This window comes from Poeciliopsis prolifica, unplaced genomic scaffold (assembly GCF_027474105.1).
Source record: "Poeciliopsis prolifica strain line A6 unplaced genomic scaffold, Auburn_PproV2 SCAFFOLD016, whole genome shotgun sequence".
Classification (NCBI taxonomy): Eukaryota; Metazoa; Chordata; class Actinopteri; order Cyprinodontiformes; family Poeciliidae; genus Poeciliopsis; species Poeciliopsis prolifica.
In genome coordinates, this window is record NW_026562391.1 from 8819795 (window position 1) to 8832247 (window position 12453).

The 12453-nt window shown below is 39.3% G+C and overlaps 1 protein-coding gene across 1 annotated transcript in view; it reads left to right on the forward strand.

The window, feature by feature from the left end:
• LOC129367353 (axin-2-like) overlaps window positions 1-12453 on the forward strand; it is an 89021-nt gene that overhangs the window by 12492 nt on the left and 64076 nt on the right. The window contains exon 2 of the mRNA XM_055041725.1: window positions 1553-1705. The gene's annotated coding sequence lies outside the window, so the exon portion shown is untranslated. The remainder of the gene's footprint in view (window positions 1-1552; window positions 1706-12453) is intronic.

Below are 12453 nucleotides of genomic sequence, written 5' to 3' on the forward strand. Positions count from 1 at the left end.
TCCGTAAACACGGCTATATGTTCTTCACACTAAACAGAATTCAGCAGAAGAACATTTAGAAATTGGCGAGAGGCAGGGTACGCCCTGGACAGGGTTGTCAATCATCTATTGTGGGACAACACAGAGAAACTCAGGTCAAACTCATTCCTGGGGAGAATTAGAGAGGCCAATGAAGTCATAATGTTTATTTTAGGTTTGGTGGAGTGATTGAGAACTCACGCATGCAGAAAGAAAGGCCACAGAGACAATGTATCTGTTTTTTTTTGTTTTTTTCTTATGTGAAGATAACAATTTGGGGTAGAGTGTTGAAAAGAAGATGTAAAAACTCCAATAACGTGAGCGAGGAGGCAGCTGTGACCTACATGTAGACTTCTGATTAACAAAACAAAAAAAAACAGAACAAGAAAAAACAATTCTAGATATTGAAAAACACATTTAAAGCAAAAATCTACCAAACTTACATTCGTCAAATGAGCCACTTAGACGTTGCATAGACTTATTGCCAATTTTTATTGCGGAGCACTTAATAGTGCATGGTGTGCAGTGATCCTCCAGCTCCTAAATGTTTCACTGTGACCTCCTCCAAACCAAATGACCAGTTTGGACATTGAAAGGGAAATAGCCTGCATTCCTCCATAATCATAAGAGGTATTTACATATGCCCTCTAAATGATTCTGTGGTCCAGCTAGAATCACCCAATCAATTTTTGACAAAAGCACTTTCTCCTATTTACATTCCTGAAATGCAATGTGGTTTACTTTTGCTGCTGGACAGGCCAAATCAAAGCATGTGTTCTCAGGGACTGAGTGCAGGCAGAACGAGTGAGAGAAAATGAGAAAACAGAGAACTGGACGGTGGGAGGGGGCTGAGGAGAAGAGATTCAAAGCGAGCAAGTTTAAGCTTCAGGGTCAGCCCCTCAGTGTTTTTTCACAGCCTGTGTGAATACATAACCAACAATTGACTTTCTAATTGGAGAGGGCCCTCATCAAATATGTGGTTTAGTAATAACAGTAATTACTGGTCCTTTTACTCTTTCCACTCCTTGTCTTACTCCCAAAGCATCTAAAGTGACTTGTGTATTAAATAATGATGAAGCAGCAGCTGCTGCTGCTGGCTCTTGGTTCTTTTTAGCTCCTTGTTGTGGCCCTGAAATACAAATTGACAGCCAACCATTGTCCTCCACGCCTCCCTCATAAAAAGGCTCTCCCTACTGGATTCTGTCTCTGATTGGATCAAAGGTTTGACCTGTGTTGCGCGATGACCTTTCACGATTCCTCCTGTGCCTCCAGAGTGGGGACCTTTGCCGGGGCACCTGGGTATTATTCTTGACGGCAGCCTTGTTGGCGGCTGTCACAGAGCCACTGTCTTTTTGATGTCACCTCTGACATCGGCCTCTGTACCAATCGTCAGGAAGATCTGACGCTTATGCTGGGCTGTGAATAATAGAATATATCCAGCGGCCTGAGACCACTGTTGTCACTGGTGCTCCCCTATGATAAAATGTCCCCGTACTTACCTACAGGGGTGATGTGCTCTTCCTGTCTCTTTCAGGGTACAAAGCGACGCATCAGTGGCCAGCCATGGGAAAGAGCTGTCAACACGCTTGCCCAGCTGGCAGTCACAACGCTCCCAAGGGGGCCCACAGCCGACTGAAGTGAAGAGTTAAGGATGCCGAGGGATGATAAGATTCCCCTGCTCCAGCAGGTATCCCTTAACTCTGATGAACCTCTGTCAACAGTGAGAGATGCCAAGAAATGTTTAGAGTGCTCTGTTCTACCATCCCTCAATCACTAGCCTCCCTCAAGACTCATTACAAGTTTGTAATCTCATTTATCTCTTTGTTTTGGATATATTCATTGTGTTACCTTCGATTATACTCCTGTTTTTGTTTCATACCAATTTTCTGGGCTGAATGTAAATCCTTTTATGCAATTTTGATTTTATTATCCAATGTTGCCCAGTGGTGAAACATTGGAACATTGGAAAAGCACAAACACAAACATATGTTTAAGTTTATTTGCCAGGTGTTGTGAGCAAGCTGTTGCTACATGGCTGTATTAGAGGCGAAACCCAACACCGAGTAACCTTTTACTGTGTCAAGCCCTAAGAACTGACAGGAAAAAAAAACAAAGATGGATTATGCACACACATACAAATATCCAACATAAATACAAACACGCTTAGTATTTTAGTAGCATGGCCCAATTGCAGCAAACAGTACAATTGTTTAAAATTTTGGTTCATTCTTTCAATGGGGTTAGAAATTGATTAGTTTAACTAATTAGTTAATTAGTTCTTTAAATTTAAAGAACTGATTCCACAATCCTGGGATGTCCTTAAATTGAAATCTGTAATCATTAAACTCATCCAAAATAGCTTGAAACTAACATTAATCTAAAACAAAAGGCATAAAATGTCCGCAAGACTCTTTACAGGTCTGAGAGTGCTTTTCCCTAAAACACACAGTCCTGAATCTTTAACCTGGGCTAAAATCACTAAATCAGAACTAATGTCGAGGTAAAAAGAAATGATGAGTATAAATTTGGGACAGAGCTGGTCGGGACTCCCCCTGACACGTCTTTACTTCTAGCGATGGACTCCAAATATAAAGGTGTCTTGTGTATACAGTACAGACCAAAAGTTTGGACACACCTTTTCATTCAAAGAGTTTCCTTTATTTTCATCACTATTGACATTGTAGATTCACACTGAAGATATCAAACTATGAATTAACACATGTGGAAATATGTACTAAACAAAAAGTGTAAAACAACTGAAAATACACTTTATATTGTAGCTTCTTCAAAGTAGCAACGTTTTGCTGTGATTACTGCTTTGCACACACTCTGCACTCTCTTGATGAGCTTCAAGATGTAGTCACCTGAAATGCTTTTCACTTCACAGGTGTGCCCTGTCAGGTTGATAAGTTGGATTTCCTGCCTTATAAATAGTCATAAAAATAAAGGAAACCCATTGAATGAGAAGGTTGTGTCCAAACTTTTGGTCTGTAAGTGATGGCAGGATGAACATGAGATAAGTCAGTAGACAAAGCCCTTATCTGCTGCAGTGTAGCCACATGATCAAATTTTATTTGTATAGCACATTTCAGCAGCAAGGCATTTCAAATAGAGTTAGAGTTACAGCAAGTAAATGCCCACACTTAAAATCCCTGCTCTTGGTGGTAAAATAATTTGAAAGAAATCCTTCCTCGGAGTTCCCTTTGCAAGTTTTTTTTTCTTGTCACAGTCCATGGTGACCACACATTCAACATAGATGCAAATACAGTAAATCAGAGTACAGGAAATGGTGATCATGGCTGCCTGGACACAATCCATCAAAGTCACTGTCCTTGTGGAGAACACATGTGTGTCAGGCGTCATCTGCTGTGGATTACTAAAGTCTGGGAATGTCTGTGGGTTCACTCCCACCCCCACAACTAAACCATATGTGAACCTGAAGCATACATCCTTTTAGATGTTTTTTGGTATACAAATTGCATTTCAAAAGAATTCAAATCTTTTCAGCATTTTCACATTTGGCCCCATATCAACGTTCAAACTAAAGTGTATTTTATTCAGATTCAATAGAACAGGTTAACATAAAGTAGTTGTGAAAAAAATAAAAAATATATAGTGTATGTAAATGTTATTTATCCCTCTTTGCTCTGAAAATTCAATATAAACGCTGAAGCAAACAAACACACCACAAAGGTCAGGACAGTGACCTAACATATTAGAAAAAATGGTTCTGAAAAAACTCCTTATTTGAGTTAATAAGGAGTTTGTTTATTTCTGTCTTCCTTAGTTTTTTTTTTCATGAGATCAGTCTTGTTTCTGTTTGTTACTTTACCTCAGTTCCTTAGTGATTCTAGTTATGTTTATTTCTTGTGTCTGGTCATTTTCTGAGTTACCATAGTTTTTGTTATGCTTGTCTAGTTATTTTGTTAGATTTATTTCCTAGTCCACAGTGTGTTCTCACTCACCCTATGTGTCACTTCCTCTTTCTCTCTCTCCCCACTCCTGCAACTCATTAGCTCATCAACCCAAGACTAAAACTAACCCGGGTCTTTTATTCAGCGTTCAACCTCCCATTACTTAAGCACCTCATTTTCAGTCACTTCTGGCCAGTTCGTCCTGTTAAATCCCAACATGTTCTGGCTGCTTTTTCTTCCAGGCTCCCGGTTAGCGACCTATATAGTAAACAATGTAAGAGATGTGAAACAAGGAGGCCCTGGCATCATGCTCTTAGGATGCTTCTCCTTTTTCCAATACAAGATCAATACAGGAATACAGGAAGATCCTAGAAGAAAGTTTTGGATGAGGTGGAAGCTCCACCTAATTCTGAATGTTGAATACAGTAAATCAGAGAATTTACTGTATTAATTCAACAGTAAATACTCTGGAAGTCCTTTGTCTCGCAATCAGTGAGACAAAGAACCTAAACACATATTCAGAGCTGCAATTTAACATATAGATCAAGTATGATCTTTATCCCAGCTACAGCAACTTTACAAATATAAATTGGTCAAACATTTCTGTCTCTAAATATATAAAACTGGTAGAGAAAGTCTTGCAGCTGTAATTTCAGAAAAAGGGTTTGTTTCAAGGCACTGACTCTGGTGAGCTAAGTATAAATGTGTATGCCATATTTTTCAGATTTTCTATTCTAAGAAAAATTTAAATGCATGTATCATTTTCCTTCCACTTAACCTTTATACACCACTTTTGTTGGTCTGTCACAGCCCAATAACATCCAATGAAGTTTGCAGTTTGACAAACTCAAACTTAAAAATTTAAGAGTTGGAGTATTTTGCAAGGCCACAAATAAAGTCAATGCACCAGTGACCAGTGAAAAAATATCTATGCAAACACCACTTTCTTTCTTCTCTAAATTTATTTCTCAATCCTCCTCCATCTCTGGTATTTCACTGTCTCTCCACATTTTCTCTCTGGGCTCTTTCCTTCTCTCTTTGACTCTGTAAGCCGGATAAAAATGCATTCCTTAAATGCACATAGAAATGCCGGGTTTTCTAGTGTCAGCACTTCTTAAAATGGGCTTCTGCTTGCAGACGCTGGAGCTGAGGCGAGATGGAAGCAGAAGGAAAATCCACTCAATCTGCTAAACTCAGGAATGCGTGTTCTGTAAAACGAGTTTGTTTGAAGAGATTGGGAAGGTGGAGGAGACAGCGATGGCGCAGCAGAAGTAATCAGACCAAACCAGGATAAACTTCATGAGGTCTTCACCTTCCTTGGTGTGGTTTGAGGTTGCTTACTGTTTGTTACCATCAAGCCAAACAGAAAGTGAAAATATTAAATTAGCATTATTTTGCTGCTAAGTAAGAATGTTGAGTTCTGGTGATTTAGTCCGCTTGGAGAACAAGCAGTTCACACATGATTATTTAGTTACATATATGCACATATATATAGAATCTCTGCAGACCTGACACATCATGGACATAAACTGTTCAGGCTTTTATCTTTAAGTTACCACTCCGCAGTGCTATTAGAAAAAGAAGTCGACACAGACAGTTTATTTCGCCAGTCTATATTTTGGATAAACATTTAGCATTTAGAGTACCCAGATTCATAACACAGATAATTAATTCCACTTTCTCTTTTTTTGTAAAAATGCTGTTTGTACAAACATTTGAAATATTTCATTGAAAGGAAGGTTTGTCTGCACAAACCTGTTGAAATCAAGCTAATTCTGACTTATTTCCTTCACTGTTAACAGCTGCATGAGTTGTTTAATGAATTATTTTATTACTTGTAAATGGAACAGCTGAAACTCCTTAAATAAAACATAGCAAAATGTAATTTACAATGAGCCAGACATATCCTTTAACACACAAGCCAGGAATAGATGTTGTCATTTCACCATAGGGCAGGACTATCAGTTCTTGCGTTATGCCGCTCATTTACTGTGTTTCAGCAGTTTGTTATCTGTCTCAAATATGTCCCTCAGGGTGTATATGATCACCTAACAATCTGCAGCGAGGAAGAAAATTATCAATCAATATCATTTTGCTGTCTTGGTAATCCCTGCTTGTGAGTAATAGCTTGCTGGAATCCCTTCTTTTTTCACAAGCTGACTCAGTCAGTTGAACAGAGCCACCAGGCCTTTTTTTTTTTTCTTCCTCTGTGCTCCTCCCGGGGTGGTGGCTGCACATGGGGACCACCCCCGGATTGAAAGAGCCTATCGCTTCTCTGAGTAGTGGGGATGAATGCTAGCATGTTTCCAATCATGCACAGGCGCATAAAGAGAGCTACATGTGTACGTGATTACGCAAATGGAACATCATATGGCAGAATAATATGAAACTAATCTGATGACACTAAGGAATATACAAATGGCAAAGGACCATGCACCACCCAATCTGTGAACATATGATTCCTGTATGTAGAGTCAAATGTTGAGATGTCAGAGAGGCAACAATCATTCAAAGATGGCAGTTCTGGAGCATGTGTTTTAGTTTCTAGGGTGCCAACCTGTAAAAGTATTCATACCCTATGAGCTTTTTCAGAGTTTTCACTTCATAACCACAAACTTGATTGAGTGACGCAAAGTCGATCAAACATTTAGCAAATAAAAATCTGAAAAGAGATTTCTGCAATTGCACTCAGCCCGTTCTGATCTGATACCTGGTGATTACCTTCAGAAGTCTCGCAATAGGTGAGAAATCCACATGTGTGTAATGCAACATGGTTACATAGAATTGTACAAAAATCATTGAGGGACGACGGAGTCCCTGCTCGAAATTCCGTGAAAGAGGTGTACGGAGCCTCGTGCTGGAAGCCGTTGAAATTGCCAACCGTCACGTGAACAGTGTAACAGTAAGTGGATTGTAAAAATAAATACCAATAGGTATTTTGTTCCGTATAACACAGTAGGAGTGTAAACAGTAAACCTCTTCTGGATGCAAAGTCAAGAACCGCCCTATTTGATGACTTTGTGTTTTTGTGTTTGTTATGATGTAAAGCACTTTGAAATGTCTTGCTGCTGAAATGTGCGATGCAAATAAAATTTGGTTGATTGATCGGTTGACCCGCTATAAAGGGGCTACAAACATTGATGCGGCTTTCCCAAGTTTGACTCCCATTCTTTAGGCCCCTTTCCTATATGGTTACTGTTAAAAAATTTATATATATATATATATATTTTTTTTTTTTTTTTTTTTTTAAAGCAAAGATCATCAGCATCACTATGACCAAGGGACAAGGAAAAAGCTGTGGAGAAGTTGAAACCAGGGTTAGGTCAAAAACATTAACTTAAACTTAAAATATTTTACATAGCTCTGTTCAATCAATCACCTGTAAATAGGTAGAGTACGGCACAACAGCAAACTTACTAGGAAATGGGCATTCTCTGAAGCTGAGAGACCATGCATGGAGAACAATAATCATAGAAGCAGCCCAGAGTTTTATGATAACTATGGAAGAGGTACAGAGAGGATGCAAAAGTCTTCGGACAGGAGCATTTCACCCTCCAGTTGGACGATGAATCTGAACTCAGGGATCCAAATTAAAAGATAGTGCCCTACTAGAATGGACCAGTAAAAGTCCAGACCTAAATCTATCTGACTGTAAAATGGTAAATGGCTGTACTTGTATAGGACTTTATGAAGTCTGAGGACTCCATTATCTACAATCATTCACCCATTCACTCGCTTGAAGCCACAGCTGCCCTGGGCAGACTGACAGAGGTGAGGTTGTCATTCAGTCGACTTTCTGACCACCAGCTGGCAAAATGAGCCAAGTACAGTATCTTGTCCAAGGACACAACGGCAAAATGACTGAGGAGGTCTGAGTGGGGCTTGAGTCGGCAAATGACCACAGATCAAATCCCCATGACCTGAGCCACTGCTGCCGACAAATTTATAAAACAGACTGGGCAATGTCAGAATCACAAAGGGTTTGCATTCAATCATATTGAACTTGAGCTATTTTGCAAAAAAGAAGAGAAAAATCGTTTATTTTCTTGAGGAAGCAAAGCTGACAGAAACATGGCCTTTAACGGTTGCCGCAAAGTGCAGCTAAATGTGGTTTTATAAAACGACTCTTCAAAAGTGCCGAATGCAAATGAAAACGCGACTTTTCAGATTTTAATTTGCAAAAACCATGTGCTACCATGTGTTGGTCTATGCCAAATAAAATCTGAAATACGTTGACGCTTACAGCTGCAGTATGACAGGTCGCAACAAAGTTCCAGTGGAAAAACGGCTTTGGCCAGGCATTGTGCCTTGATGTCTGGATGCTGCTGCAGTATACGAGCCAGATGAGGTCCATTCACTTACTGTCACATGCAGAGTAACTCCCACAAACTGTTCAGAGAAGTAAGCTGTCAGTCTGTCGCTGTCTTCCTCCTCCTCTCCTCACTCTTTGTCTCAGCTGTTGCCATGAGGCTCAGAAGGGTGATGATGGGCGTTTGAAGGCTGATGTAGAGAGAGGTGTGGGCTTAAAGATGGAAGGCAGCAGAGAAACACAAAGCGTGAGAGGAAATCTAAGATGGAGAACGAAAATAATGAGAATAGTGGGGAAATGGTAGAGGAATACCAACTAGCTTAGTGATAGTTGATGTTCTCTTTATTCTTGCATGCTTGGAAAATTGTTTTAGTCTCTGTGCTTGGCTGATAGCAGGGGTACTGGCATGTGAACACACATCGTGCATGTGTCCAGAGTACACACACACACACACGTATGCACAAAGATCTTTTGCTCATTCTACATAGCAATCACCATGGCAACAAAATGTACAGAACACAGTCAGGGTGGGATATTTTTAAGTTTCAAAGGAATGGAAACAACAATGGAGACGACAAAGGAAGGAAGAGACGAGAACAGTTCAGAGTGAGGGAACAAAAGTGAAGCCGATAAAAGTACAAGCGGATGAGTGAGTGAGTCTGTGTTGGGGAGTGTGTGTCCAAGGTCACACAGCTTAGAGCCATAGGTACCTGAGAAAAGAGGAGGATGACAAAAAGGTAGAAATATATCCACGTTTACTGGTGTAATTGGCAGCTGCATCCATCTAGTGATGTAGTGTAAATGACTGAGTGCATCACATTTCGACTCTTGTTGTACTTCTTAGACTATGCATGTAAGTCACAACAAATAGTGGACGTTGAGTATTTGCTGATGCACCAGGACCATGCTCCTGTTTTAAGTTGTCAGATCCAGACTGACACAAATGATGCTACATGTGTTTTTGCTGAAGGCTAAACTCTAAAACGTAACTTGTGCGTCTGTACGCCTGTGTGTTCGTGAGCTCACGTCTCGTCCCTCTTGTCTGGGTGTGGATTTAGTGGGGACAGCTGAGTTAATTTCAGAAGGTGAAGCAGGTCAGAGGTCGTTCCTTGGTGTAGGTGGCCTGTTGTACCCAGACCACCATCCAGCAGATGCCAAATAAATCACAGTCTTGCTGAGTGGTTTGGCAAGCAACACATGCCTCACTCCTCACACCGCCTGTCGGTATATGTGTCTGTCTTTCTTTTTCAGGCTCTTTTTTTGTTGTTGTTGTTGTTGTTAACACACACACGCACACACACAACTCATAAAGGCACATCTGGCCCAGAGATCCTCACTGGACATGATCAACAGTGACCTTGAACACCTTCCTGTTTTGTGTCTTGGCATTTGTCCAGATCAGAATGTATTTTTTTTTTTTGACAGTTTATCTGTCATAAATTTGTATTTGGTATGTTGATATTTTATTACCTTGCGTGAATATCTACATGTCCCAATGCAGTGCAGGCCATATTCACAGGACGAGCACAGATCGTTTAAGGTTTAAATGGACACAGTAACAATCTGATGGAAAAGTAAGATGGCTTAAAAATGATCTGGAGCTGATGAATAATGTTGACTTGAGGCTTTATGTCTTCATTTTTAGTGCTTTGTCCAGGTGATGTATTTAAATTCTGGAAGGGATTGATGATGTGCAGCAGGTGAGCTGCTGTTTATTGTTTACTCTGTGCCAAGTTCGTCTAGATATGGATTTTTACTCTGGGATAGTTTGCTTCTACATTACTGCTTTATAGTTAGAACACTGCTCATCTGTGTAGAAATCCATCACTGTTGACTTGTAGTAACATAACAAATCAACTCTAATTAATTGTGGGAAGATATTAAAGTTGTATGAAGTTGATCTTGCATGCAGTCAGTCTCAATACTAGGTGCTGTTTTTCCTTAAAAGAACAACAATTTAACTAAGCGAGGCCAATTTTCATTAAAAAATGTTTAGCATAGTAAATGCTGGTAAAACGCCTACTAGACGGGAACATTGTTGAAGTTACAGACCTGGACAAGTTTGCTGGCACCTCTAGTGGAAATGGTTTTTATTGCGGCATTTAATCTCACTGGGAGGAAAAGGGGAAACAGAAACTCTACCTGTTCAGTGGATTTATTCAGGAGAACTATACATTTCAACAAAATTACGAATGTTGGTACGTTTAAAGAATGTGTTTGAAATCAGACACATTTAGTTTTTAAATTTGATTCTAGGTTTCTTATTTTTGCCACTGGCCACTTGACTGGATGAAGGTTGGAGAAGATTAGCATTTAGCTGCATGTCATCACTGGGGAGTGGAGGCAGAGGGAAGCTTTTATTCTGTCCTACCTTCACAAACATATACAAGTGACTTTGCTAAGCACGTTAAAGACAATTGGGACTTCAACTGGAGTCTTGTGGATTGAAAGGAGGCTAAGCTAGAGTTTTTATTATTATTATTATTATTATTTTTTTTTTATTTAACAACAAACACTTTTGGTGAATGAAAATGTGGAAATGAATCTCATGCCCAGTGTTAAGGATGGTGGCGGGTCCGTGATGCTGTGGGCCTTTCTCTTCCTGATGTCCTAGGAACATTTTGAGTTCTTGGCATTAGGGTCTCTTTGAAATACTGGAACATTTTGAAATAAGTGAAATCCAGTGAGATTCAGCAGCAATTGAAAATGTGTCAAAGTTTTGGGTTTCACCAAGCTTAAGATCTAAAACAAATGAGTTAAGCTTTGTAGTTGGACAGTGAGGCACTGTTAATTTGCAGCAGGAAGGTCAGGGGTTTGAATCTTAGCCTGGAATCGTCCTGCATATAGTTTGCATGTTCTCCATGTTCATGTGTGGGTTCTCTCTGGGTACTTTGGTTTTTTCCTACAGTGCAAAAACATGACTGATTACTCTGATTACTATTAATTGATTACTCTTAAATTGTGCTTAGGTATGAGTGTGTCTATGAAGACGCTAGGTGATGATTATCTTGATGCAACAAGTATTGGTCAAAAATTCCTCTTTCTATTTGCACCAACCTTGTAAAACATTATTGTAGAAGACCATTTACATAGGTGGCCATAGTTCTGGCCTTGGCTGCATTTTGCTGCAGTTGTTAGCTCTGGTGCCTTGAAGCAATAGGGTGCATGGAGGCTGCATGAATTCTCTTAAGGAACTCCTTGCAGTAAGAATGTGAAAACCTTTCTTTCTAAATTTGCACGAGTAATAAGTCTGCGTCTGCTTACAAATTTTACATAAACAGACAAGGAAAACGTCTAAAAGTTGCACTGCAACAATAAAGCGGTCTCGTAAAAGGAATGCACGTGAAATTCAGTTCTTCTGCTTTTTCTTTTACACAGGCACATTTTTTTCTGTAGTTCCACCTACTGTTTAAAATGAGAATTGCTGTGAGTGTCGTGTGCCTGAAACAGCAGTTTTTAAAGATAACCTCATTAATCTCGGTGATGGAACTGACTTTAAAAAAGGACGTTTGAGCAAAACCTTAGCTTGGTTGTTCTCTAACGTATTAACGGCTGCATTGTATTAAAATTAAGGTTTGATTTTTTTTTTTTTAAAACGTCTTCAGTATCAGGTTTTGCTTTTGCAACAAAAAATTAATTTGTAAGAAACTAAGTGACACTTTAAAAGCTTGCTTCAGTCCTCTTTCTTTTCTGATGTCTGTTGCCGCAGGACTTTGGGGTGGGTGATATTTTATTGCAACATTTTGTGGCGATATTGTGATAACAGTTGAGACAGAATGATAGGAACTATTTATTTATTACGTATTTTTAAAGTGACTATTTGTCTGTAACTGCATGGCACAGTAATCATAGCTACTGCTCTTGAAAACCATATCCATTTATGAAATGCTTGTTTTGGCAACCAGTCACATAAAAACTGTGATTTGTATGACTAAGTAACTGCATTTAATTATATTTTCAAATGTAAATGCAGTTATTTTCATTTAACAAACTGGAGAAAACGGTCAAAAACAAAAAAAAAAACAAAAAAAAACAATCCAGAATATTAGGACAGCTTAACTGGAATTTATCGTGACAACGATAGAAGAAAATACTTATTATGACAAGAAATTTATAATAAAAGATGAGACAAATGCCCAACCCTAACAGGACCAGTGGTCTTATTGGTTCCAGTCTAAGATATTACACCCAGTAAATGGTTTCAGTTTACTA